The 7,288-nt window shown below is 43.9% G+C and overlaps 2 pseudogenes; both read right to left on the bottom strand.

Moving 5' to 3' along the window:
* Positions 1 to 834: 834 nt before the first annotated feature.
* LOC129763720 (U4 spliceosomal RNA) lies at positions 835 to 963 on the bottom strand (annotated as a pseudogene).
* A 5,670-nt stretch (positions 964 to 6,633) lies between these two features.
* On the bottom strand, positions 6,634 to 6,762 carry LOC129763719 (U4 spliceosomal RNA; annotated as a pseudogene).
* Between the last annotated feature and the right edge of the window lie 526 nt (positions 6,763 to 7,288).

Genomic DNA, 7,288 nt, shown 5'->3' with positions numbered 1-7,288 from the left:
AAAATAGTCATTTCGATTTTTCATTCGGAACTTGCTACTAAATGTTGATTTGCACGATTGTGGCTGCAGGGTATCGTGCTGATTACGCTGGAGGAAAGATCCTCTCTGGAGCCACCAAATGTGGCTGCAGTTCGAGATCGTGCTGATGACACGAAGGGAAAGCCCTTTACTGGACGCTATGTGGTAGGCCAGATCACGTAGAGCGCATAACGAGTATGCGCCTACTGGTGCGATCCGGTAGTACCGCGTCACTTGGGAGTTTGGCCGGGCGGAGCCAAGGGAAGGAAAAGGGAGAGGAAGGGTGGTTGGAATTTCGGATCTTTGGAGGAGGGGTGTTCAATACTTACCAGCGCTTGTTGCGCTGGGATCTGCCGGCGATGATGTCCAGGGTGCTCCCGATGGTGTCCAGGATGCTCGGGCGATGTCCAGGGTTGTGATACGTTTATGACAAAAGAGAGGGGTTCGGTACTTCGCCACGACGCTCCTACGTCCGTGGTATGGTTGAGAGTGTCCAGTTGAGAGTGCGTTTATTCTGTTCAAGTTTTCTCTTATATACAGACATTGCCTTCTTATCTACCCCAGAAGGGCGTAGCATAAGAGAGAGAAAATTACAATTATTTATTCTAAGCCAGACGGGCGAACGAGGGATGATTATTAACACGCTCGCAGGCGTGTTATCTTTTCCTCTCCGTTTTATTACTTATTGTCCTAGCTCGGAGATAGGCTCCGTTTATAGCACCCATAGTGCTCTCTTTTTGGGATTTCTCCCGTCCTTCGGTATTTACGATCGGAGATAGGCTCTGATCGTAAACACATTACGTCGTTTTGCTTATTTTTGTTTTGTTCTCCTTCCCGGCGGGTTATCGCTGGCCGGAGGAGTTTTATGATATTTAGGTTTTCAGCTAGCAATAATCGCACTTCGGAAAAACCTCATTAGTTACGATAAAGCCACTGCGCAAGCTATTCTGTGTATTTAGGATAGAGCGCGATCTAAGCATCCGCTCTATCGTTCTCGCCATGAATCACGCTCTAAAGGCATGATCCGTGCGGCGACATACCGGCCCTCGTAAATCGCGTAAGGCAGATTTACCAATTGAGCTACGCCGCATCTGTTTCTAATAATTTTTTCTTCTATGCTTCTGATGCTGTATCTTTTATTACTGTATAATTCGCAATTGTTTCATCTTATATTCTCTTTTCAATATTATGTTTTTCTTACATTCAATTTCCTAACCTGAAGTTATACAATGCAATTCGTTTGCTATGAGCGGATGACTTCCGTTTATTCTTCATACATGGTGTGTTATAAATTCATTCTTTGCTTCGTTACAATTTATTAGCCACTTTGCCTTCAGATTCATTTACAATGCAAATCCTATTCATTTTAGCTTTGTGTTACACTTCATTTTACTCTCGCAGGAGTATTCAATTTTCAAATTCAATACTTCTTCTATCCATAGAAGAGTCTTCAACTTTATGTACTTTAATAGCCATACAACGGCGCCTAATTGCTTCTTTCACTGAACAAATTATATTTTTTTTTTACTATTACATTAGACGACATATCTTCTCGTCAGTTTATGCAACCCTTTGTTGCTTATATTTCTTATTCATTGTCAGATTCCTCATTTTGACTACAATTATTTCATATTCAATTATTTTCTTCTATTTTACATTTTGTGTACTTATGGTCTAACAGAGTTTTAAATCACTTTTTCTCTTCAATTCTTCGGCATGCCGCCTTGCTTCATTGAACGTCCCTCCAATGCTTGGTTTTAAAGCGCTGTGTCTTCTAATTGTTGCCGGTTCAATAGGTTGTCCATTCGGATATGGACATCGGGTCCTGCTGTGGCTCTGGATCTGGTGCAGCATCTTCGTCTGCAGCAACGTAGATAAATGATCCCGATTATAATCATTAGTATGCTTACGAAAAGGGCGGCGTTCCTCCAAAGATACTTCGATTTCGGATGGAAGGGATCCAAACTGTTGTACACGGTTATCATAGCGTTGTTATCGTAGGGATTATCGGGCTTCGGCTCCACCACATCTTTTACGGTGTCATTGAATTCGTCCAATAGGTGATCGGCCACCTGGTATTTAGATTTGAAGTATGTTGCAATCTTCTTGTTCATGCCATTTAAACTTGCATGTATCGTTTTGTTGTTGGATTGTATACGGCAATCTGGCTGGAGAGTTACTACTGCTGCCTCATAAGGTGGTGACATTACCACGCTGTCGCAATGTATAACTATTGCCTTTGTATCGGATGCATAGTATAAAACGGTATTAGGAGTGGACAGTGTCTCCATCATAGCGTAAGGCGTGGTTAACAGTTTTGTTGCACATTTGCGGGTACTTGCGATATGCAGTATGACAGCCGCTACGCAATCCACTTCCTTACTCAGTTCTGGTTGAACCGTAATTAAATGCGTATCATTCAGTTTTGTTAGTTCGATCGATGGGTAGAAGAAGTCTTGGTTGTGGCCTACCGCGATGCGATCATGTTCTGTTACAATAATTGAGCCATTCTCAGCCCGTGGGATCGGTATTATCTTAAATACCTCGAACTCAACTTTGTTGATGACAACACTCGTCATGGTAATTATGAGGGAGCCGTTGACTACACGCGTGTTGTATTTTACGGCTGATGGGTGATTCAGGACAATGTAACCAGTTGGCAACGCTTGTGAAATGTTTTTTTTCTGGTTTGGGCTAGTTCGTCGACGGACAAAGGAAACGTTCGAACTTTCCTATATCTATTCAACGTTCCATCGATAACTTCTCGTGCCAATATCGTGGTTTCTAACATCGTTGTTCGTAACCTTTGAACCTTATCCGCAGAATATAATTGTTTTAATTGAGTCATGTCTTTGTACAATTTATAGTATCTCTCGTTAAGCTGTTCTCCCATTTTGGACGCCTTGGTATTCATTTTTACCATTGACTCCGATATTTGGTGAATTTTTTCGTCTTCATGAACCCTCATTGCCTGTAGCTCGTTTTCCATATCGTCGCTACCAAATATTAAGTCCGCCAAAAAACCGAAGAACCCTCTGCTTCGTTTAGTTCTCGTTGTCTGCTTGATCTCATCAATCGCATCATCGCATAAACGTTCAACAGATGTTGCAATTTGCTCTAGGAGAGAGTCTTCGATGACAAACTCCATGTCTTTCATCGCTACTGTCACATTATTCCGTATCGAGTTAATTACTTCAATGTCTTCATCGGGCACTACGTTGGTTTGTATATTTGTTTGCCATATGCCTCTATGTAATAAGCACGTTCCTTCGTGGTCGAACATTAGACCGTCTTTGTCAACGGGTTTTATGGATATAGCGTTGCAATAGTTCATGATCGTTTTGATAAATTGATCTGACATTACCGAAAATAAACCATCCAAGCTTACTTCGGACTGCTATTGGGTCATTGTCACTTCCCCTTCTTGTTTCCATGGCGGTAAGCAAATGGCTTTGATTCAGCCCTATGAGAATTGTTGGCCTTGCAAGCTCGTAGCTTTCGATCGGAAGGTTTTCCAAATGCGGATATTTTGTAGCCATTGCTTTGTAGTTCATTGTCTGAGTCGGAAGTTGTAAGTTTTTAATGGTTCTTACACCGTCAAGTCGGTACGACCTTCTGGACGACCCCTGAATGCGAACTTGTACTTTTCTACTGTTCAGCTCGTTTCGAGACACGTCCTGTGTCCATTTTAATTGTAGTGGTTCTTCTCTGCCGTATAGGTCCAAGGAGTTTGCCATTTCCTCATCTAGCAATGTCAGGGAAGACCCTGTGTCTAGGAAGGCATATGTATCGACTGAATGCCTTCCGTGTTGAAGTGTTACTGGAATCACCTGGTAGTATATCTCGTTTGCTGAGGACTTGTGAATATTGCAGTTGGCTTCAAGCGGAACTGTAGCGGACGTATTACGAGGTGTTGGTTCCATGTCTGGATTCGAGTGTAACATTCTGTGGTGGTGCTTGTTACATCCACTCAAGCCGCACCTCCTAGATCGTCTGCAATCTTTAACCATATGTCCGGTGCCTAGACATCCGAAACATATTTTACATTGTACTGCCAATCGACATCTTTTTTGGATGTTGGAGTTCTTAAATTCCGTGCAATCGAAGATTTTATGGTTATTCGAGCAAACCGGACATTTCATGCGTGGCATCTCTTGATGGACATGTATCTGGCTTCTAACTGTAGAAGGTAGAGGAGAAGCCATATTCCTCATTATTTTGGCGTGAGGTTTCAGCCAGTTACTCATTTCTTCTAAAGATGGGGCATCACCAGTCGTCGTTCTATGGCGTGTCCATTCTATTTGCAGGTTATAAGGTAGTCTCTTAACTAGGTCTTCTATTAACCTCGCATCTAGTAGGTAACCTCTTTGATTTATGATCGTCATGTTTGCCACCATATTTTCTAAAGCGTCTGACATTTCGATTATTATTGATCTACTTTCTCTTTTAAGCTTCTGTAGATCGTGCAGTAGTTCCTCATATATGAATTTAGGGTTTCCGAAATTTTCCTCTAGTCTCTCTATTATACTCGGAACATTTTCCGAGTTTATAAATAGTTGCTGCACGCTTCTAGCAGCGCGTCCTTCAAGGGCAGCTTCAAGTCTGGAGAGATTTTCATGATTGGAAAACGCACATTCTCTCGTGCTGACTTCGTAGATCCTTTTGAATTTAGCCCAATCTTTGGGCGACCCGCTGAATTTTGGCAAGGGAGTCAAAGCTTGCCTCTTCATTAGAATCGTAAAGTCTCCGTGCTGAGGAGCTGGCATCATTGCACTCTGCTCCCAGCCAATTGATGGACCGGATCTCAGTGGAAGTGGAGTTTGCATCGTTGCTCGATCGCGGTGTTGCCCGGAAATATTGATTAGGGGTTCAGTTGACTGCGCTTGTGCCGGAGAGCATGGTAATTCTGTTTGTTGCTGTGTTGCTATTGTCGTCGTACCCACGACTAAAGTGTTGAATGAAGCCTGCAATGTTGCTATTTCACCTCTTAGATTTAGCATGTTGTTGCGTTCGCTAACATGCATCTCTGTTAGTTGTGTAACTAGACTCGTCAGATCTTCTATTTGTTTCTGTTCCCTGGTTTTAGTTGAGGGATGAGGTGCTGCTAATGCCTGTGCCTTTCCCTCACTTTCGTTTGTTTTGGTAGGGGAACAAAGCAAGCATATTAAATAGGTTTCTTCTTCGGTGGGTGTATGACCCGCACAGGAATAATGATAATTCCTTTTGCACTTTCTGCATTGGACCAGATTGTCTGGTTCAATTTTCTTGCCACATGCCTCACAGCATGGGCGTGATGATTTCGTGAAGCTTGATGTCATTTTGTTTGTGAGGCGCCTGGTTGCCGTCTCTCGATGTTTAAACTGTCTTATGATGCGCAAGTGGCGAGGCGCCTGGTTGCCTTAGCCTTGTCTCAAACCAAGCGTGGCGCCTAGTTGCCTACGCTGATTTAGTACTTCAAACGTTGATCAATGTTCGTCTTCCGGCCCTCGTGACCGGATTACAGTTGATGTTGACGAGGCGCCTGGTTGCCTTCGTCCAACTATGCCTGACTGGCGATCGGTTTGCTTATAAAGCTGGACTTGTTTCAACAAGATGCCGATTTCTACGGCCTAATTTGTCCGTCTTTCAGGACCCAATTTCTGTTTCTCGAAATGCGCAATTTGCCTCTTGGCTAAATGGTGATGTCCACAGACAACCTCACCTTGTTCGTCTTTACAAGACCGAACCTCTCCGTTCAACGACGGGCGCAAATCAATTTAACAGGATTCTCAACTCAACCGAGCGTGTTGTGAGTTCGTACAGTGTCTTTAGGAAAAGACTCCTCTCTGGAGCCACCAAATGTGGCTGCAGGGTATCGTGCTGATTACGCTGGAGGAAAGATCCTCTCTGGAGCCACCAAATGTGGCTGCAGTTCGAGATCGTGCTGATGACACGAAGGGAAAGCCCTTTACTGGACGCTATGTGGTAGGCCAGATCACGTAGAGCGCATAACGAGTATGCGCCTACTGGTGCGATCCGGTAGTACCGCGTCACTTGGGAGTTTGGCCGGGCGGAGCCAAGGGAAGGAAAAGGGAGAGGAAGGGTGGTTGGAATTTCGGATCTTTGGAGGAGGGGTGTTCAATACTTACCAGCGCTTGTTGCGCTGGGATCTGCCGGCGATGATGTCCAGGGTGCTCCCGATGGTGTCCAGGATGCTCGGGCGATGTCCAGGGTTGTGATACGTTTATGACAAAAGAGAGGGGTTCGGTACTTCGCCACGACGCTCCTACGTCCGTGGTATGGTTGAGAGTGTCCAGTTGAGAGTGCGTTTATTCTGTTCAAGTTTTCTCTTATATACAGACATTGCCTTCTTATCTACCCCAGAAGGGCGTAGCATAAGAGAGAGAAAATTACAATTATTTATTCTAAGCCAGACGGGCGAACGAGGGATGATTATTAACACGCTCGCAGGCGTGTTATCTTTTCCTCTCCGTTTTATTACTTATTGTCCTAGCTCGGAGATAGGCTCCGTTTATAGCACCCATAGTGCTCTCTTTTTGGGATTTCTCCCGTCCTTCGGTATTTACGATCGGAGATAGGCTCTGATCGTAAACACATTACGTCGTTTTGCTTATTTTTGTTTTGTTCTCCTTCCCGGCGGGTTATCGCTGGCCGGAGGAGTTTTATGATATTTAGGTTTTCAGCTAGCAATAATCGCACTTCGGAAAAACCTCATTAGTTACGATAAAGCCACTGCGCAAGCTATTCTGTGTATTTAGGATAGAGCGCGATCTAAGCATCCGCTCTATCGTTCTCGCCATGAATCACGCTCTAAAGGCATGATCCGTGCGGCGACAACGATAATATACCTTATGCAAAATATTAGCTCATCGCTCATAGCTCATCATTAGCACTTCATTTACTGGTGTCACAAACGTCAAAATTTGAGTTTTTTTGAAAAACTAAAAATCACCGAAAATCGAGGTTAGTCACAGGAGGGTTGTGTCCGAGACACGACCGCATAATTGACGTTGGATTCTGTTAGGCTATCTATTGATTCTGGATATGTTAGAAGAATTACATCGTTAAACTCTTTGATCATGATTTGGTTTTAATAACTTTGTTAGGGAACACTTTTCGGTGGGAACAAAAGCTTCCCCTACTTTCATGTATTTGCAATGCCGCTTTCCCCCAGGCAGCTTGGTTTTGATGTCTCTGTTAGGGACCCGCCGCATGTGTCGTCAATTTCGACCAATCAGAAGTAGATATTTCCGTTAGGATAGGGGTTGAG

This window comes from Toxorhynchites rutilus, chromosome 1 (assembly GCF_029784135.1).
Source record: "Toxorhynchites rutilus septentrionalis strain SRP chromosome 1, ASM2978413v1, whole genome shotgun sequence".
Classification (NCBI taxonomy): Eukaryota; Metazoa; Arthropoda; class Insecta; order Diptera; family Culicidae; genus Toxorhynchites; species Toxorhynchites rutilus.
Note: the sequence above shows the minus strand (reverse complement) of the source record. Positions and strands in the feature narration are given on the sequence as shown.